This window comes from Sceloporus undulatus, chromosome 2, assembly GCF_019175285.1.
Source record: "Sceloporus undulatus isolate JIND9_A2432 ecotype Alabama chromosome 2, SceUnd_v1.1, whole genome shotgun sequence".
In the NCBI taxonomy this organism is placed as follows: Eukaryota; Metazoa; Chordata; class Lepidosauria; order Squamata; family Phrynosomatidae; genus Sceloporus; species Sceloporus undulatus.
Window position 1 is genome coordinate 297,796,059 of NC_056523.1, and position 21,481 is coordinate 297,817,539.

General features: G+C 43.5%; 1 protein-coding gene across 2 annotated transcripts in view; it reads left to right on the forward strand.

The window, feature by feature from the left end:
* The window catches only part of ELOVL7 (ELOVL fatty acid elongase 7), a 101,146-nt gene that overhangs the window by 20,206 nt on the left and 59,459 nt on the right, over nt 1-21,481 (forward strand). Inside the window, exon 1 of one of the 2 annotated variants that reach the window (XM_042452216.1) lies at nt 13,228-13,406. The exons of the other annotated variant lie outside the window; for it this stretch is intronic. The gene's annotated coding sequence lies outside the window, so the exon portion shown is untranslated. Of the gene's footprint in view, nt 1-13,227; nt 13,407-21,481 lie in introns of those variants that run through there. 2 annotated transcript variants of the gene reach the window in all.

A 21,481-nucleotide genomic window follows, 5' to 3' on the forward strand; every position in this document is an offset into this window, starting at 1 on the left:
ATATTATTATTATTATTATTATTAGCATGCAAAGAGCTAGCTGTGTGAGTCAGTTTGCAAATGCCCAAATGTGCTTCGTGTGTGTTTTGGAATGGGGGGGAGGGGGGGTTGGCCAGAAAGGGAAGTACATTTCTGCCATCTGTCTAGGAATAATGCCCAAATGTCCTCCATTTTGATCATGCCTAAGAAACATGCATTTATATTAACATTTTTTAAAAAATCATCAATTTTTCTGCATGTCCTCCATCTTTTATAAAATGTGTCCTACATTTGAAAATATTGTCCTACATTTGCCCTGCATTTGTCCTGGTTTGGAGGTCCTGACTTATGGCAACCCTATCCCCCCCCCCCCTTAAGTGGCTATCTTAGATGACAGGTACCCATGCTCCTTTTTGGCTGAGAACCTATATCGCTTCAGTGTGCCTTAAAAATCCACTAATGGAGTGGCTGCCATCATGTAGTCTAATGGGCAGGCACACTACGTGAAGCACATATGCAGTTTACAATGTGTCCCCTGCAAACATAATGTGCAGTGCACAATGTGTCCTCTGCATACATATTTTTACACTGCTCTCTAAATGTCAAAGTGGTATCACATGTACAAGTGTTCTGCACACAGAACTCCACTGCATCAGATGGATATGTCTGTTGCAAAAGGCCATATTGCCCTACCCAATTCCATGTTTGTAGCACAACTTGATGGTATTAAGACACATACAGGTTTCTAGCTGTGTTAGTTATTTAATTCAAACTTTTCATATCACATCCTTCTCCAAAACTCAATAAAGATTTTTAAAAAACAATAAAGCATTTCAACTGGGCTTCAGTATTTAAGGTTGTAATCCTTAGGCACACAGTAAACTCTACTGAACACCATGAAGCTTATCTCCAAGTTCACATGCATATTAAGTGATCTTCCTGTTGTTGGACTATAACACCCTGAGGATGGAGAAAATGAAGCCTATGCTCATGGTGTTTGTAAATTCTGCCCTTTCTTGTAACTGTAGGTTTATTTTCTAATTCAAATCCACCTTTGCTCTTCCTGATGTTAATCATTACCATGAAAATCAAAACCTGGTATTTCAGACCCAGATGGGTATTGGTTTGGAAAATATATGAAGAATGATTCACAATTAGTATGTGGATCATTCTGATATTCTCCTTGCAAGAATATTGTGGACACAACCTGTGTATTTCTGTTTGGCAGAAAATTCCCACCTTAATTCAAATCTAAACAATCATTTGTAACATAAGCAAATGTTATTTCTTTATTTATGGTATCATTTTTGATAGCAAAAGACCTTTCAAGTATATAAAAGTTATATTTTTCCTTGCTGAAGTGAGTAACTTATGGGGAACACAGTTGAAATTCAGATGTCAAATTCCATAATGTGGGATGTTGAGATGAAACATGCTGCTCTAGAAATTCATTAGTACCTTCTTTGGAACTCTATGTTCCAAAGTCGTTATTATAAACCATTATTGTAATCCTCCAGGTTATGAATGATGTGAAAGTTATTTCTCTGAAAAAAGAAATTTTAAGAGAAGAATCATAAAATCATAGAGTTGGAAGAGACCATAAGGACCATCCAGCCCAACACCCCTGCCATGCAGGAACTCACAATCAACACATCCCTGACAGATGGACATCCAGCCTCTGTTTAAAGACCCCCAAGGAGGGAGACTCCACTACACTCCGAAGGAGTTTGTTTCACTGTCGAACAGCCCTTACTGTTAGGAAGTTCCTCCTAATGTTGTGGTGGAATCTCTTTTCCTGGAGCTTCCATCCATTGCTCCGTGCCTTAGTCTGTGGAGCAGCAGAAAACAAGCTTGCTCCCTCCTCAATATGACACCCCACCAAATAGTTAAAGAGGGCTATCATATCATTTAACCATCTCTTCTGCAGGCTAAACATACCCAGCTCCCTAAGTCTCTCCTCATAAGGCATGGTTTCCAGACCTTTCACCATTTTGGTCATTCTCCTCTGGACTGCTCCAGCTTGTCAACTTCCTTTTTGATTTATGGTGCCCAGAACTGGACACAGTGTTCCAGGTGAGGTCTGACCAAAGCAGAATAGAGTAGCACTATTACTTCGCTTGATCTAGATGCTATTCTTCTATTGATGCTGCCTAGAATCGCATTGGCCTTTTAATCTGCAGCATCATACTGTTGACTCATGCTCAACTTGTTGCCTACTAGGACTCCTAGAGGTCTTTCACGTGTACTGTTTCACATATACTGTCATTAAGCCAGGTGTCCCTCAAGTTCTTTTAATACCCTTGGATCTACTTCATCTGGTCCTGGAGACTTAAATTCATTTAGATTAACCAGGTATTCCTCTATTACCTATTTACTTTTTCTGTGTTGCATTTTCCCTGTTGTGCCTCTGCTCCATTTTTCTCAGTTTGAGCAGCACCCTTTTCTTTTTTTGAGAAAGCTGAGGCAAACAAGGTGTTGAATAGTTCTGCCTTTTCTATGTCCCCTGTTAGCATTTCTCCATCTTCTCCACGCAGTGGCCCTACCATTTCCTTCTTCTTTCTTTTGCTATGGACATACTCAAAAAAGCCTTTTTTATTGTTCTTAACCTTCCTAGCAAACCTGTGTGTTCATTTTGTGCTTTAGCTTTTCTGACTTTACCCCTACATGTGCTCTCTATTTGTTTGAAATCCTCTTTGGTGATTTCCCACTTTTTCCAAGAGTGCAGCACTCTATAGATAAATCTATATCAGTAAAACAAAATGTAAGCCCTGTTTATGGACTTTATCACACGGGAGGCAAGTGCCATTAAATCCTGCAAGAGCGGGATTGTTTTCACACAACCTCGCCATTATCCTGGCATGATCCCATGAATAAAGTGGCAAAATTGTGCTGCTTTTCATTCATGGGATTTTCCTGTGGATTTTATATTTTATATTACGTTATATATTGTGTATATGTTATGTGTTTTTATATATAGATGTTTTAATTTTTTTGAATTTTATAACAATATTATTATTATTATTATTATTATTATTATTATTATTATTATTATTAACCTTTATTTATAAAGCTCTGTAATTTTACATGGCGCTGTACATACAATCTTTTTAATTGGACGGTTCCCTGCCTTCAGGCTTACAATCTAGAAAGACACGACACAGAGGGAGTGGTGGTGGGGAAAGGGCATCTCTAGTAGGATAATACATATAAAATACATAGCAATACAGGAAATGATTCAATAAAACAGACAACAAAAGAACATCAAATAGCAAGTGACAAGGTTTTAAAGGTTTTATCTGTGAACCGCTTTGGGTCCCTCCAGGGAGAAAGGCGGAATAGAAATAAATAAATATATCAGTTGCTTGGGAATACAATACAGAGGGTGCAGTCAGACTCATGTCTCTGGGGAGGACCCTCCAATGCCTGGACCTTGTTGACAGGGACCCCGCAGGAAGAGGAGGAGATTGTGCCTGCAACTGGCAGCCCAGCATGTGTGCTGCTTCAAAGACCCCTATTCCTTCCAGGCAGCCAGGGTGAGTGTAGCAGCCCCCAGGGATCGGGGCAGAGGGAGAAGGGTACCAATGGTTTATTATTGGGGACAATGGAAGATCTGTTGCCCCCAGTGGCAGTGTGGCCACATGCACGCTCCACCCCTAGGGACAACGGGGGTTGTCCCCAATGGTGGCATGGCCACTTGCATTTCTCTGCATGTATGTGAAATATATGGACTCACCTAAATACAGATCATTACACTCTGTTTACCTAATGGATTGGACAATAGTCTACAAAAGTATGTGGAAACCTGTTCCTCTCTAAGGTACCACAAGACTATTGTCCTTGCTGCAACAATAATAACACAGCTACCCTCTCAAAGTTGCAATGCTAAATTCCTGTGACATGATCAGTGCATCACTTCTGTTTTTAAGAGTGCTTTTAACCCACATTTACTGTCATTACATTTCATATCTTCCCAATGGTAAAAGAGATTATCTGTTGTGCCAACCTGTTTTGCTATTACTTCCAAACAACCTTGTTGTCTTCCTAATCCTTTATAAGCCAAACCCATTTCTTCGGCCTTCCATCATAGATGATATTATCAGCTTGTTATATAAAGTATATCTGATGTCTGCTTCACTACAATTTATAATGGAAGGCTATTCCATAAATCCATACTTAACAATGAATTATAATACTCATGGTCCAGTCTTACAACACACTTTTCTCCTTTCTAATGTCTCTGCCAGTGGATTGCATTGTGTCTTAAGACTAATTTGTTACATATGTTTCTTCCTGTGCTTCTGAATGACTGTGATATAATTATATATAATTTCAGCTGATTATAGCATTAACAACCTGTGGAAGTATTAAGTGACATCATAAGCTACCAAGAAAGATAGTGAAGATAGCCATGGCAGCACAAGCAATGGGACAGCCAAGTTGTGATGTTGCAATGATAAAGAAGTCATGATGTCCTGTCATAACAGTATTTTTGCCTATAGAGTGATCTCTGTAGCTTTCTGAGACCTTTACAAGGGCTGGAGATTACATATAAGGAATTACTTCAGCCATTTTGACAACAATAATCTTGCATCTGAGAGGAGAAATATTTATCTTGTTTTAATAACTAGTTAAACAAAATGCTAGTTAAAGAGATGGCGCTGATCATCATCAGCGGGTTCACCCATAAAAATGTTTTCAATTGTCACCATCCTTCTCCTCCACACTTTCTTAATCCTTAAAAGGTTTGGCATTAGCAGGGTGGTGACTTTAACCTGGTATAGTGTCTTTAGAAGTTTCCTCACTGAAACTGAGATAAATGAGAGAAACTAGTTCTGAGCACCAAGGCATGTCAAAAATTCAGGTGGGCATTGCTATCATATACTGGAAGAGAGTCTGATTTTGTGTCATACTATGTCTCTTATGGAGTAGACTTTAAATTAGTCACAAGAAAATGGGAAAACAACAGATGTTGTTGCATGATATCTGACAGCACCAGTGTGCTTGCTTCTACACCACACAATAATAATTGCTCATCCTGCATATTTGCACACGGGGATGTCATACAACAATATTTTCATGAAATCCAATTTTATTGGATCTGCAGCCCAAACAGAAAGGTCAGTTGCCAGGGATAATGGGAAATTAGGGCCACCAGTATACAGGGGAATCACAGGTTTTGTATCTAAGTGATAAAGGTTTTGCGCCTTTTGACTCTGACTGAGGAGGATGTTGACAAACCATTCCCATGGAGTGAAATAATTGGATTTATGCAGGATTCACTTAAGAGGGGAACACACTGATGTAATGAGTAGGCTGTCTTCATATGTGCTGCTAATAACACAAGTAATAGTTATACCTCACAAGACAATCTGCACACAGCATGGCCTCAGTAGGCCTTATATCTAAGAGGCAATGCGGTCAGTGGCTATACTGGGTATGAATCTAGAAAATCAATTTCCAGATTTCCACACACAGCATTTCACTCACTGCATAGGCAAGTCAGTACCTCTCCCCACTGTTCTTCTTTCCAAACAAACAGCTTCATTTATATATCACTTCATACCGAACTAGCAGTGTCTAAGTGGTTTAGAACTGTAAGCTAATTGCCCCCAACTATCTGGGTACTCATTTCAGCGACCTCGGAAGGATGCAAGCCTGAGTAGAGCTTGAGCCCTTTTGCTGGTATTGAGCTCACAACCTTGTGGTTTTGAGTGAGTGGCTGCAGTACAGGCATTTAACCACTGCGCCACTAGGGCTCCTTTTCAGTGTTCGTTGTTTCAAAGAAAATGCTCCACTCTTTCCACAATACCCTCATTACTAGCATATGAGACACATGCTGCAATATACCTAGTTTCTTGGAAGTAAGCTCCACTGAATACAGGGGGGATTATGTGCCATCAAGTTGGCTTTGATATACTGCAACCCTATGAAAGAGAGACCTGCAAGATTGACTGATGTTAATAGCCCTGCTCAGGTCTTGCACATCAGAGCCTTGGCTTCCTCGATTGAATACATCTATCTGTAATGCAGACTTTCTCTTTTCTTACTGCCCTCAACTTTACTGAGAACTATCTTCAGTAAAACCGAGACTATTGTCTAAAGTACCATAGTCTCAATTTGGTCGTTTTGGCTTTCATTGAGAGTGCAGGCCTGATTTGCTCTTAGCTCCATTTATTCATCTTTTTGGCAGGCCACAATATAGCTCTTCATCAGTATCATATCTTAAATGGGTTGTTAATATATTTTTTATTCCACTCTTTGAACATGAGATGTCAGGGTGGCAAAGAGATAAAACAGCAGCAATAATTCACACAAATTAGAATCAATATATAATTTAAACAAAACAAAAACACATTAGACAATTCAAACGAAATAAAAGAGCTTTGAAAGGCTAAAAGGATTTTTTAAAAACCACATGCATGCTTAAAAGTAAATTAGGCTCCAAAGGCTTTAATAAAAAGTCCTACCTTGACTTCACATCCCAAAGGAACCAACACTGGTACCAGTCAGGGCTTCAAAAGAAGGACATTCCCCAAGTGAAATGCCGCAGTCAAGAGCGGTCTCCCTCTTGCCTTCCCTTATCATTTTGCTCTCAAGGTGGGACACAGGGAGCAAATCTAAATCCTCAGGCAGGCATATATATAGGGAGAGGTGTTCCTTCAAATATCAAAGCCCCAAGCTGTTTAAGGCTTTGAATGTCATTGCCAGCAACCTGAATTCAAACCACAATTGAACTGATAGCCTGTGCATTTCTTTTAAGACTGATCAATTTTGATTGTATAATGGGTTGATTTCCCCACCCCTGCCACTTTCTGCACTGTCCTGCTTTTATATCCATACACAACAACTGGAAATACTTTGGCATGCATGATCCTAGCCTTGATATTCAATGATAGATCTTTACACTTGAGAATCATGCCTAATTATTTGACAATTGCCCTTCCAACTCTTGGTTGTCATTTTTTTTAAAACTAGTCTTCATTTTCATTAATGACTGAGCCAAGGTATAGAAAACCATTCACTATTTCAATGTTTTCATCATCCACTTTAAAATGATATAAATCTTCTGTGGTCATTCTTTTTGTTTTCTTAAATATTTAGCAGTAACCCCACATTTGCATTTTTTTCCTTAACTTTCACCAGTAATCTGAAATAGTTTTTGTTTCTTCCTCTGATCTTCACAGCTTTTTCTTCCAACTGTAAACTTGATTTCTGTATAAGTTCTGCATATAAATTAAATAAAAATAAATTAATAGGGTAATGAAATCTTGTCTGACCCCTTGCCAAATGCAAATTATTCTTTCTCCATATTCTGTCCTGACGGTTGCCTCTTGTCCAGATAAGGTTAAGAATCCAAACAAACCATTTATTTTAGAGTGATTCATAGTTTTTCATTAAGTATGCAGTCAAATGATTTTTTTTGTAATTAACAACTGTTTTCCCCTGAAATTCTTTGGTGCATTCCATTTCCAGTATTGCCTCTTCGTTGTTTATCACATGTGGGGAAACTTGGGGGTTTAAACAGTAATTTTCCTGGGAAAGTTGTGCAATTGCGGTGAAGATTTTCACACACCTCACGATTGGACAGGATTTATACAAGATTTCCCCATGAATGATTTGTTACTGGTTATTTCCTGGTTATTCCTGTGATAAGTCCTCTTTAATCATGACATTATGTGAAAATCTTCACTGCGATCGCACAACTTTCCCAGGAAAATGACTGTTTAAATTCCCAATTTCCCCCATGTGATAAAGTCCTTCCTTTTCTAGATAGCTGGCATTTCTTGCTTCACATATAATAATTTTCTTGAGCATCACTTTGTTTGCATGGGAGAGCAGAGCAAAGATCCTACAGTCTCTGATGTAAGAAAGGAGGTAGGGGAGAGCAGCACCGTTGACATTAACTGATGTATTTCAGCACAAACTCTCATGGAATCCAACCCAATTCATCCTTCTTCTTCTTATGCTGAAACGAACCATCACAGCTATCTCCTGGTTGGACTGGATGGCCCTTGCAGTCTCTTCCAACTGTACAATTCTATGATTCTATGATCCTGGAAAACTGCTACAATCCCTGGTGGTATTTTTACCGTATTTTCAGTAAAATATACATTGGATTTCACTGTTAATATCCCAACAGACACACTACGAGTTATGTTAATAAAGCAGGTGTTTTGATTTTGCATCAAAAATGGTCTCCCTGTGTTGCCTATGCCACTACTTTGCCTTTTACAGAAAATCAGAGTGGGGGTAAAGGGCAGCATTTTGGGTGAGAAACTAGTCCCTGATCTGGACTATAAGATTATTTTCCTATTTATAATTTAGTACTGACACTCAGATTTTGCCTTTCCTCCAGTCAGATTGTGGTGGCATGCATGGCTCTTCTCTGATCCTCATCATAACCCTGTGAGATGGGCTGAGAGAACAGACTAAGATCCACCAGTGAGTTTCATGGCTCAGTGAGAACAGGTACCTAAATCTCCTGAGTCCTTCTCAAACACTCTAACCACCACTGAGTAATTGGCTTAACCCCAGTTAATACTGCAATGCTGTGCACAGGCCACACATTTAATGACACAAGAGGACATCATTCGAGAAAGGAAAAAGGGGTGTGTATGGAAGAGCTGCACTTTCAAGACTGATCTATTTTAGCAGGAGCATTCATAGCTATCTAGGAAAGGACATGCTAAAATAGATCAGTTTGGTGCTGCTAGATTCTTTCCCTCTCTTCTTTTGTCCTTTTTTATGCTGCAACAGACTAATGCAGCTATTTCTTTGAAATCATCAGAGGAAGTGCACACTGTCCTTCAGATTTCTTCATTAAAAACAAAACAAAAAAATATTTTTAAAATTTCAGCCAACTCCAGGCTTGACTTCCAAAACCCAAGTACAGAGCTCCTTTCATCAGACTTCGTCAAACCTAAACTTCAGAGGTCAGGCTGGATCTGTCTTTGCTTTCCTTCCGGTGGCAGGTTAAAATGTTTTTTTGCTGCCAGGCCTTTACAAACTGTTGAGACTGTGCTCTTTATACTGCTTGGTGCTGGTTTTGAAGTTTTTAAAGGGTCTGTATATAGGTTTTTCTTAAATATTAATATTTTTAGTGCCTTTTAATATTTTTAATTGTTTTAATATATGATTGCTTAATTGTATGTTTTACACTTTCATTTAACTTTTGTAGTGTTTTTAATCTGTATTGCTTTAAAGTGCTGTTAGCCACCTTAATTTCTATTATTGGAAGAAAGGCAGGATGTAAATGAATAAAATAATAATAATAATAATAATTTGTTATTGGCCATGGAGTGCCAACTCAATGTGATTAGCCAATTAGCAGGATTGGGGAGGTCACCTATGAAAGAATTGGGCAGGATCATAAAGTGTTAATACATAACTCTGAAAACTAAAGTGAGGATAGTCCAAGTTGTATTGCCCATCACCATGAGAAACACATTGAAGAAAGCTGATAGAAACTAAACTCATTTGAGATGTGGAGCTGGAGAAGAGTGCTGAGGATAATGTGGACGAACAAGAAGACAAACTAAAGGATCCTAAAACAGATCAAGACTGAACTATCTTTGGAAGCCAGGATGACTAAATTGAGGCTGTCATACTTTGGCCACAAAATGAATAATTAGAAAATAATTAGAAAAGGCAACGGTACTAGCAAAGGTGGAAGCAAGTAGAAAGAGAGGAAGACCACATGCCAGATGCAAAGGGATTTTGTAAGACCTTTGGGATTAACTGAAAGAAAGAAGCTGATAGCATGAGCTTTTGTAGTCTAGAGCCTATGCCACACCACATCAGCAATGCCTTCAGCACTTTACACTGGGCAAACAGACTGGTCCCTGTGCCAGATGTTAAATGGACATAAATAAGATATTGGGAATGGGAATGCACAAAACCCAGCTGCAAAACACTTCAGCCTTCCTGGGCATTCAATCTCAGACCTCAGAACAGCGGTCTTTGAACAAAAAACTGCAAAAGAAGATCTGAAAAAGAAATAGCATAATTGGAATTTATCCACAAACTCCAGTCCATCTGCAGTGGGTTTAACAGAGATAATGGATTCCTGGCACACTAAACACATTTCAACACTATCTAGCCACACTCCATCCCCATGAAGACAAGTCTATCACATCTCCTCTCTGTTTGCTACAATATATTCCAATACTCATTCGTATGGTTATCTACTCTCCTTGGTTTGAGGCAATATTCCTCCTGCCTTTGTCCCCCAAGGACCAACCATTGTTAAAACTGAACTTACCACTCTCATCTCCATACAGGGTGACCAGACATACTCTTTTTCCAGGACATGTCCTACATTGTCCTTCTGTCTCCATTTTGAGCATGACTAAGAAACATGGATTTACATTTCTATGAGTGTTTTTAGCTTTTATTTGGTCATGTCCTACATTTTTTCCTTGAATGGCCTACATTTTACAACCCCCCCCCCCCTTCTGCTTGGCTGTTAGGATCTCTGGTCACCTGTCTCCACACCCACAAGATTTTGATTTTCAATAAAGGACAAAGCAAGACTAGATATAATAATAGGGGGAAATCTACTCATTGAGACTGCTGTTAGTAAGTGTAGAAGAAAAGAAGTAAGAAAATATGTGTGAATGAAAGAAAATGTGAGAGAAGGAAGTTAGTGCTGAAAAAATAAAGATGGATGGGTAGAAAATGAAATGGAAATGGCTGATGTTAAGGCTTTACTTAACTTTCATCATGCAGATGTATGTAATAAGAATGTATACAATGTCCTGTAAAATCAAAACCGATTTTGATTTTCAGTTGACACTCTCACTCTTACATATAACTGGCTATAAGCTTCTTTCTTCCTCAAAGGTCTCAAAGGTGCAAAAAGGTCCCTTGGCATGCTGGTTTTCCAGACTACCCCTGCCATGTCTTTGACTTCTACTTCACGTACCAGAGGGCTAGACTGGATGAAGGAGGACACAGGCCTGGGCCTGCAGGACCTGAGCAGAGCAGTGGAGGACAAGGGGGTCTTGGAGAAGTTTCACCCACAGGGCTGCCATGAGTCCAAGTCGAGTAGAGGGCAGTTAACTACAACAAAGCCGATTACAGCCTGATTAAAACAAATCCTTAGCAGAGAGAGAGAGAGAGAGAGAGAGAGAGAGAGAGAGATTGCCAGCTGAAGGCGATCCATCTGAGTTAGGATGCTGCTGATCCATTTGCTTCACCCTTTCAAATGGCAGCTGATCCCTCCTTAGGTGAACCTTTCTGTTGAAAAAACAAGAAGCTCCAAAGCCAGGGTGACCAGAGTTCCTAAATGCAAAGGAGGACAAGATCCTGCAAAATGTAGGACATGACCAAAACAAAACAAAACAAAACAAAACCCCCACCCCCCCCCAAAAAAGCTAAAAGCACTCCTAGAACTGTCAATCCCTGCTTTTTAGTCTCAGGGCTGGGGAGCAGTGATGATTTTGGGGGTTACTTCTTGTCTTACTTGGAAGTAAGATTACTGTATATTGTTTTCTTAATGTTACTCCTACTCCTGTAAAAACCTGTTACTCATTCATTCCTTTACTCCTTACGCCTACTGCTCAGCCCTGGGGAAAAGCCCTGGACTCTGTGTGTGTGTGTGTGGCTTTACCTCCCAGTCCCTTCCCCAGTGCAATATAATAGTTTTTTTGGTGTTTGCATGCCATGGGTTGAGACAGATGAGAAGGCAGCTAACAACAAACATACAACATAATAACAGGAATAAGGAGTAACAAATAAATATGCATTGCTACTTAGTTTTTTGTGGGTTTTTTGGGCTATGAGGCCATGTCCTAGAAGAGTTCATTCCTGGAATAAACTCTTCCAGAACACGGCCTCATAGCCTGAAGAACCCACAAATATCTGTGGATGCTGGCCTGTGAAAGCCTTCAACTATTCTGTCACTCCTTATTCCTACTCCTCCTATAAAAATCTGGTTCGGAGTGAGGAAGAGGAAAGGAAGAATGCAGTGGAAGACAGAAGGGGGGAAAGAATGGATTACAGATTTGGAAGCAAAAGGAAGAAAAGACAAAACATTAGGAAGTCAAAGGCTTTCATGGCTGGCATCCATAGTTTTTTGTGGGCTTTTTGGGCTATGTGGCCACGTCCTAGAAGAGCTTATTCCTGATGTTTCGCCAGCATCTGTGGCTGGCATCTGCAGAGATGCAGGAACAAACTCTTCTAGAACATGGCCACTTAGCCCAAAAAACCTCACCCCCCAAAAAAAACCCTTACAAAACATTATATTACTATTGTCATTATAATAAGACTTAGAGGGAGACTGTAAGTGGATAAGAAATCTGTAAATTTGTTTGAACAATGTTAATTTATTGTTTTAATAAATAAAATATGGAGACAATTAAAACAGCTACAACAGCAACCTCTTTTACTCCTTTACTCTGATGAGTGCTCTCTAAAGGGAGGACATTTGGGCACCTGGAATATTGTGTCCAGTTCTGGGCACCACAATTCAAAAAGGACTTTGAGAAACTGGAGCCATGTGTCCAAAGGGGGGCGACTAAAATGGTGAAGGGTCTGGAAACCATGCCCTATGAGGAAAGACTTAGGGAGCTGGGTATGTTTAGCCTGGAGAAAAGAAGGTTAAGAGGTGATATGATCGCCCTGTTTAAATATTTGAAGGGATGTCATATTGAGGAGGGAGCAAGCTTGTTTTCTGCTGCTACAGAAACTAGGACCCGGAGCAATGGATGCAAGCTGCAGGAAAAGAGATTCCAGCTCAACATTAGGAGGAACTTCCTGACAGTAAGGGCTGTTCGACAGTGGAACACACTCCCTTGGAGTGTGGTGGAGTCTCTTTCTCTGGAGGTCTTTAAGCAGAGGCTGTCAGGGGAGCTTTGGCTGAGAGTTCCTGCATGGCAGAATGGGGTTGGACTGGATGGCCCTTGGGGTCTCTTCCAACTCTCAACTCTGGGATTCTAGGATTCTGCTCCTTCTTCCAGGAGAGAAGGCTGAAATGCAGAGGAAAGGAGGATGGTGGCTGGCCCTCCACCTGTTGCTGCTGCAGCCCACAAACTGGGGCTTTGCTCTTGCAAAGGCTGAGAGCAGGAGAGCGAGAGGTGGCTAGCAGGCTGCCTTCCTGGCCAGTGGCCAGCCCCGGGCGTCACGTGTCCCTGGAGGGAGGGAGGGAGGGGGCCAGTGACTCAGGGCTGCTCCCTGGGCCAATGGATGATCCAATCCCAGGCGGGGACTGCCTTTCCTTCCCCCTCCCTGACTGCCTGCCGGCCGGCAATCTTCCCTGGAAGGCGGGCGCAGAAGGGCAGGGCTGGGCAAGGCAGCTGGGAAACACCCTGGAGCTGCTGCTTTTTCTCCGCTCGCTCACTCGCTCGCTGCTGAGCTGCCGGTGGCTGGTGCTGCGAGTGGCCTCCTCCTCCTCCTCCAGGAAGCCAGGACGCGCGCCTTGGCCGCAGGTAAGTAGCCATCCGGGGCTCACGCGCGGCCCTGGGCGCAGAGCCCCCTCGGCCCGGCCAGCTGCCCCTGTCTCCTGCGCTAGGCTTCTCCGCCACCCCTTCCCTCGGCCAGACGGGACGACACTCCCTCGGATGCCCCCTTCCCCAGGGCTCTGGGAACAAGGGCTCTCGGGAGAAGGAGGACCCCAGCGCTTGAGGGGGCGTCTCTAGCCTAGTCCCCGCTGAGGGAAGGGCTGTCCGGAGAAGGCAGTGTCTGAGGGGGTGTCGCCCCGTCCAGACCGAGGGAAGGGCGTGGGAGAAGGCAAGGGGGGGGTCGGAGGGGTCTAGCGCCTCCCCACAGAAGGGAGGGTCGTTGGGAAAAGGCGGGTTCCCAGGGTCTGGGGCCTTTCTGTCGGTCGGTGCGGGAAGACACTCCCCCAGATCCCCCTCAGGCACCGGGGATGTGCCTTCTCCCATCGGCCCTTCTTCCCTCAGAGTCAGAGGGGACGGAGTTGCCTTCTCCCGGCGGCCCTTCCATCAGTCGGGCGGGAAGGCACTCCCTCAGAGGCCCCTGGCACTGCCTTCTTCCGACGGCCTGGCCCCACTTTCCGCCCGAACCGAGGGAAAGGCCTTTGGGAGGAAGCGGCTCCTGAGTGTTCTAGAGGCACCTGAGGGAGTGTCTTCCCGCCACGGCACCTGAGGGAAGGGCCGTTCCTAGAAGGCAACTCATTGGTTCAGCGGTTCCCAAAGTGTGCTCTTGAAGGGATTTGAGAGTTCAGATCCCAGGATCCCAGGCTATTCTGGCTGAGGCTTCTGAGAGCTGAGGTCCAAAATTGTCTTAAAGGGCACAGGTTGGGGACCATTGCATTAGCATCCGAGGGAAGGGACCTCGGGAGAAGGCAGCTCCTTGGTGCTTGAGGGAGTGTCGTTCCTTTCCAGCGATGGAAGGCCCCTCGGTAGAAGGCCGCGGAGGAGTGGTTGAGGGAAGGGTCATGGGGAGTGTCGCGGCTTCCGACCGAGGGAAGGTGGGGAGGGAGAGCTCGGCGTGGCTCCTGTGGCGAGAGGGAGCCCTCCTCAGAAGATGCTGGACCTGGGAGGGGGCTCTCCCTCCTTCCCTCGGAGGGCCATGCGAAGGGCCGGTCCTCCGGAGCTGAGGGGGAGAAAGAGGGAAGGGCTTTGGGAGGAAGGGGGCTTTCGCCGGCCAGCGAGGAGCCAAAGAAGGCTGCCAGGCAGGGAGCCCACTCCAGCAGCCTCCCTCTGGGCAGCGAAGAAAACTCCCCCATGCATTATTATTATTATTATTAGCTTGAAGCACATGTCTTTTCGGGAGACTCTGGGCTCCTAACTCTGGCAAAGCGTATATGGCTCTCTCTCTCTCTTTGGGGCTTGGGTCTGTTTCGTGGGGCAGAGGAAGGAAGGGGCGGCCCTCTTGCCTGCCCTTTCCCCAGTTACCCAGCCTCTGGTCCCTCAAGCCCTTCCTCTTTCCTTCCTTCCTTCTTCTGTCTTCCTTCCTTCCTAATTTTTTCTTTCCTTCTTCTGTCTTCTTTCCCTCCTCTTCCCTCCCTCCTTAATGCCTTTCCTTCTCCTCCCTCCCTCCCTTCCTTTCATTCCATCCCTTCCTTTCTTTCTTTCTTTCCTCCTTCGTCCTTCCTTCCTTCCCTCCCTTTCACTTCTTTCTTTCCTTTCCTTTCCTGTTCTAACAGCGAAGGACGAAGGTCTAAACCACACCGCAGAAACAATCCGGTTTGAGACCGCTTTAATTGCCCTGGCTCAGTACTAGGGAATTCTTGGAAACTGTAGTTTTGAGAGACCTTGAGCTCTGGTGGTGCCACAAATAAACTACAGTTCCCAGGATTCCCTAGCACTAAGCCAGGGCAGTTCAGTCCATGTCTCAACCTGGGATTAGTCCTGCAGCGTTTCCGGGGCTGCATCCAGACTGGAGAGATAACCCGGTTTGGCCCCGCTTTAACTTGTTGCCTGGCTCAGGGCTATGGAATTCTGGGAGTTGGAGCTGTGGCTCTGGGCCCCACAGCAAACTCCAACTCCCTGAATTCCATAGCAAAGAGCCAGACAAAGAGTTAAAGCGGTGCCAAACCGGGGTATCTCTTCAGTCTGGATGCAGCCTGAGTCTCCGTCCCTGAGAAGGTGGGGCAGCCTGTGTTTGCATGCTGGGCATCATCTCCACATCTGCTGGAGCCTTGCCTGCCTCCAGGGCGGCGGCGGCTGCTGCTGCTGCTGCTGCTGCTGCTGTTGCAATAGGTCCCGCTGAGCTTGTAGGGGCTTGTTGCCACCGAGGAGGGCATGCCAGGCGTTGTGCAAGGGGCAGGGCCCTTCCTTCCTTGCAAAGTGATACTATCGGCTGGGAACGGAGTGGTTCCCTCCTCTGCATCCCCCCTGAGGCTCTGCTGTGGGAGTCCTGGGAGCCTGGCCAGTCAGGCAGGAATGGAGGGAGGATGGGAGAAGAGAGAGAGAGTGAGGGGGGAGTGTGTTATTGACTGCTTTCCTCCCTTGCCTTGCTTGGGTGTCTCAGCCCTGGGACCTGAGCATTATTCACTCACCCAGCCCTTCCAGGTCCAGAGGCTCTTGGCATCCCCAACAGGGCTGGGAAGTCAGGACAAGATCTGCAGAGAGAGAGAGAGGGATCTTGTAGCACCTTTGAGACCCACTGAAAGACAGAAGTTGGCAGCAGGAGCTTTCCTAGGCTTCAGTCTACTTCCTCAGATGCATTTGGATATAGTAATAATGTAAAAAGATCTTGTAGCACCTTTGAGACTCACTGAAAAAATGAAATTGGTAGCATGAGCTTTCGTAGACTTCAGTTTACTTCCTCAGATGCATTTTCTTTCAATTAGTTTCAAAGTGCTACAAGATCTATCTATATTATTACTATTATTATTATAATATCCAAATTCATCTGAGGAAGTAGACTTAGGAAAGCTCATTTTGCCAACTTCTTTCTTTCAATGAATCTCAAAGGTGCTACAAGATCGCTCTACATTATTATTATTGTTATATCCAAATGCATCTGAGGAAGGAGACCTAAGCCTAGGAAAGGTCATCCTGTCAGCTTCTTTCTTTCAGTGAGTCTCAAAGGTCCTACAAGATCTCTCTACATACTGATTCTACAGACTAACACTGCTATATCTTTGAATCCTACTACTATGAAATATAGAAGTTGGCAGCCTGAGCTTTCCTAGAAGATTTGCAGAGGCTTTTGTGAAATTAATCTTAAGAGCGCAGAGTTCGATTCCAAGTTCTGCCATGAAACCCACTGGGTGGCCTTGTGTGAGTCACACACTCTCAGCCTCAGGGGAAGGCAATGGCAAACCTCTGAATAAATCTTGCCAAGAAAGCTCTGTGATCGGTTCCCCTTAGGACTTGAAGGCACATAACACACACAGTCTTAGAAGGATCAGATGCAGAGGGGAGACCTGCCAAATAAAAGTTAAATCAAATGGGAGAAAGAGCACTAAAGCAACAAAATGAATTTCAACATGGATATACGCAAGGTGCTACATTTAAGTAAGGAAAACAGGATGGGGAACACCTGGCATGAAAACACAATGTGTGAAAAGGCTCTTAGTAGGTCACAGGGTAAACATGAGTCAACAGGGTGATGTGGCCAAAAGGCAAGTGCACCTGTAGGCTGCATCAGCAAGAATTTAGTGTAGGGAAGCAGTAGCGCTTTATTCAGACCTCACCTGGAATACTATGTTCCAGTTCTAGGCACCAAAGTTCAAGAAGGATAACAGCAAGTTGGACCAGAGGAGGATGACCAAGATGATCAAAAGTCTGGAAACCAAGCTTTAGCAGGCATGAGTTAGGGAGCTGGGTATGCTTAACTTGGAGAAGGGAAGGCTGAGAGTCACAAGATAGCCATCTTGAACTATCTGAAGGGATATTTAAATATCTGAAGGGAACAACACTGGTTCTCAAACTGGCCCTCCAAGTTTTGTCGTGTGCCTTCAAATCATTTCTGACTTACGGCGATCCTAAGGCAGCCTATCATGGGGCTTTCTTGAGAAGATTTACTCAGAAGGGGGTTGCCTTTGCCTCCCTCTGAGGCTGGAAGAGTGTGACCTGCCCAAGGTCGCCCCAGTGGGTTTCCACGGCTGAGTAGGCATGTGAGCCATGCTCTCTGGAGTCATAGTCCAGTGCTCAAATCCCCCATTGGCCTGGGGATTCTGTGAGATGAAGTCTAAATCATCTGGAGTACACAAGTTTGAAAAGCACTGTGGCATAGGCTGCATTGGGTGGGGGGTGGACTCTCCATCTTTTGAGATCTTTAAACAGAAGTTGGATTGGCTTCTCTCAGGAGTGCTTTAGCTGCATGGCAGGCAGCTGGATTCAGTGATCATGGTGGTCCCTTCCAATTCTTCTATCATATACTATTCTAACACACATTTTAGCTCACTTGCATGGCCAAGGGTTAAATTTCTGCTTGTTCTTGAACCTCCACCCATTACCTATTGTGATTAAGAGAGGGTGGGGTGGGGGAAGCTGTGAGGAAGGTAGGCTATGTGACATTTTACCTACTTAATATTAACTCTTATGGCCTGACAAGTTGAATGACCAATGGAGAATACTTATCAATGAGACAAGCTTAGAAGTATTCCGCTGGTATTTGGCAAGCACTGTTTGCTGATAGCCATTGGACCAGATCTGAATCTTGTTGAATGCCTGGAAGTAGGAATTAAATTACTTTATTGTAACAACAGGAATAATAAAATGGTCTACTGAGCACTGTTTGTCCAGCTGCTGCCCCCCCCCCCCTCTTTCTCCTGCAATAAAGCAGATGTTGCCAGTGATTTTCAAAGTATAACCTTGGTGTTCCTTCACCAATGTCCTCTTTTTTAAATCTGTAAACTTTCCAACTACTTCCTTTTTATATTCCCCCCATCTCCAGACCCTACAGCAATGAGGTTGAGTGTGGCCTGTGAATCCTGAAAACTATGTTCAAAGTTCTAATCAGCCATGAAGTAATTCGCTGATCCTGGGCAAGTTGTTTCACCCTGAGAAGTATGAACAGCTACAGTAAAATTAATCTTTGGGAGAGATTGTCAGGATGCATGATTATTTTATCATAGCTAGGTGGCAAAGAGATATCTGACTCGTGTATCAACAGTGCAAGCTTTGCCACAAGGAATAGTGGCTGTTCCAGGCTTTTTGAGTCTCCCAGTATCACGTATGTATTTTTCAAACACCTGTTCATTGTATTCATGTTTTACATATGCAGATGCACACCTAAAAAGAGAAGAGGCCCCATGTTAGGAATGTGAAACTTGTGGCCCTCTGGATGTTGCAACTCTGCTTAACCTTATTGGCAATGGTGAAGGATAATGGGAGTTACCATCCAACAGTATCTGGAGTTAGATGATTTGGAGATGTGACAATGTAATGGACTATATTGACATTTGGAGTCTGGTGAATTTTTAGGGGGAAGATATTCTTCCTCAGCCAGCCACCCTGCATCATACTAATGAGAAAGAAGATGGGAATAATTATAGTTTTATGGCATGTAAATAAACAGTTAGATAGATTTTCTCTTTTTATGTGGCTGGTGTTCTGTACAAGCAGCTTCTGTGTTGCCTGCATTGAATCATGCTGTCCTCCAGATTTTGCTGAACTGCAGGTCCCAGCCATCATAGACAAAGGTGAGAGATGTTACTAGCGGCAGTCAAACAGACTCTGGAAGTACTGTATGCATGGTTTTAATTTATGAGCTACCGCAGTGTCCAACACATAACTGATTTTAAGGCCAAGATCTTGTTGAGGCACTAGAATAGATTAAAAAAAATTATGCAAGCACTTGCACCTTTTCAGAGGTTGCATAAATATAATCCTTACTGCAGCCAATCATTCTGCAAGTTACACCTAGGTCTTACTCTCACTTTTGATTTGGTACATAGGGAACTAATCAGTGGTTGTGCAATGGGTGAGCTCAGTCAGTTGCACTACTGTGGAATCCAGCGTAATTATCCTGGTATATATTTACACTATACTGAAAATGTATTGGATCTTGGCTTAAGCCTTTAGGTAAGCATGACTGTCTCACAGGGTGTAAATTGTTTGTTGGTAATATTTACACTAAATAATTTCAGCTGAGTTATGAAAGTGTTTGGGGTGTATGCAGCCAAGAAACTGAAATATTCCCACAAACTAGTCCTGGCCAAGAAAATCATCAATGTACCTTTGCTGTTTCTATTACTTTTCTGTCTCCCCAGATTTCTTGGTAACCAATAGAAAAGCTTAATAAAGATAAAAAACTTGCTGGAGATTTAATTGGTGTGACCTGCTTTACACACAACACACCATTTCACCAAAATTAATAATAGTTTATAGCTGTAGTTAAAGGTAAAGGTTTTCCCTTGACAAGAGTGTCTAGTTGTGTCCAACTGTAGGGAACAGTGCTCATCATAGTTACTAAGCCGAGGGAACTAGCATTGTCAAAGATGACTTTTTGATCATGTGGCCAGCATGATCACACAGAACTCTGTTAACTTCCCACTGAAGTGGTATCTATTCATCTACTTGCGCTTTTACATGCTTTTGAACTGCTAGGTTGGCAGAAATTGGGACTAGTGATGGTGCTCACTCCATCTCATGGTGCTTGGACCTCAAACTGCTGACCTGCTGCTCTTGCAGTCATTAGAGTCAGTGTCTTAACTGCTGAGCCACAACGTCCCATGTTTATAGCTGTACTTTGCTTTAAATGCTATTATTAACAGTGCTGGGAGAAAGGCAGCTTATAATTTAAATAGATACCTAAATAAGCCTCAATGGCTTTTTGTTCCTTTTCAATATTGAAGGTAATGGCATGTGCCCATAAAGCTCAAGTACAGCTTGGAACGCAAATATTAACATGTACCTCAGAGGTATGATACTTGTTGTTGTGTGCTTTCAAGTAATTTCTGAATTATCGATGACACTAACGCAACCCTATCATAGGGTTTTCTGGGACTGAGAGTGTGTGACTCACCTAAGGTCACCCAGTGGGGTTCTGTGCCCAAGCAGGAAATTGAAACATCATCTCCAGAGTCATAGTCCAACATTAAAACTACTACACCGTGGTGGCTCTTATGATACTCATATGTAAGGATTTTTGAAACAAAGGTGCGTTACAGACCGCCCGAAAGCGGGCTGTCTGCCGCTGCCAGCATTAGTTGCAGTGGGAAGCCCCAGTGGCCAGACTGCGAGGCTTCTGGCTGCAGCGAAAAAGGAACACCGAAATGGTGCTCCTTTTTGGCCCCCAGAAGTGGCGCCGTGAGGCGCGAGGCGCACACTCGCGGCGTCACTTCTGGTGCGCCATGTCTGGACGCTGTGCGTCCAAGACATAAAAATGGCAGTGTCCTGCCCCTTCCTGGCCTCCCAACCAATCAGGGAGGCCGCTGGACGGGACTTTCAGCCACAATGGGGGTTGCAGCCCAACAAAGGTTGGTAACCGCTGATCTGTGGGGAATGTATGCCTGCTCAGAAGTGGTTGGATTTTACATCCCATGAGTCCTAGCCAGGGTAGCCAGTGGTGAGTCATGATGGGGTATGTAGTTTGGCAACATCGAGAGGGCCACAGGGCTCATAACTTTGTATTACACTTTTAAAAGTAAAGCGGGCTATGGATTCATGGTATGTGTGGTATAGAGTAAACATACGGGCTGCAGTGATCTGGATCAAGGCCATATGGAGGAATTGAAATTATTATTTCCATAACATTTTTTCCCAGCTAAAAAACATCCCACTCCCACCCCTGTTAGCAGCTTTGGAGCTTTTAGTGCCTAAACATTCTGGAGAAAAGAATAAGTTCCTCCTTACCTCCCATCCCAATTCCTGATCCACATCTCATCTCTTCCTATTCCTTTGGGTTGAAAACAAATATTCAGGAAATTACATTCATAGTATTCATTGGAACATATAAAGTAATGTGCAATTTGGCTCCATATCAGTTTTTGCCACACTATCTGATGTAACAGATTCCCCTTCCCCCATGTGCCAGGGACTGGTATTTTAGGGGCATATTATTATTATATTTTTGTAGTGTTTTGGAAGTTTACTGCAGAGTGGCAGCTGATAGTTTGCAGACTAGAGTTGATCTTCAAATC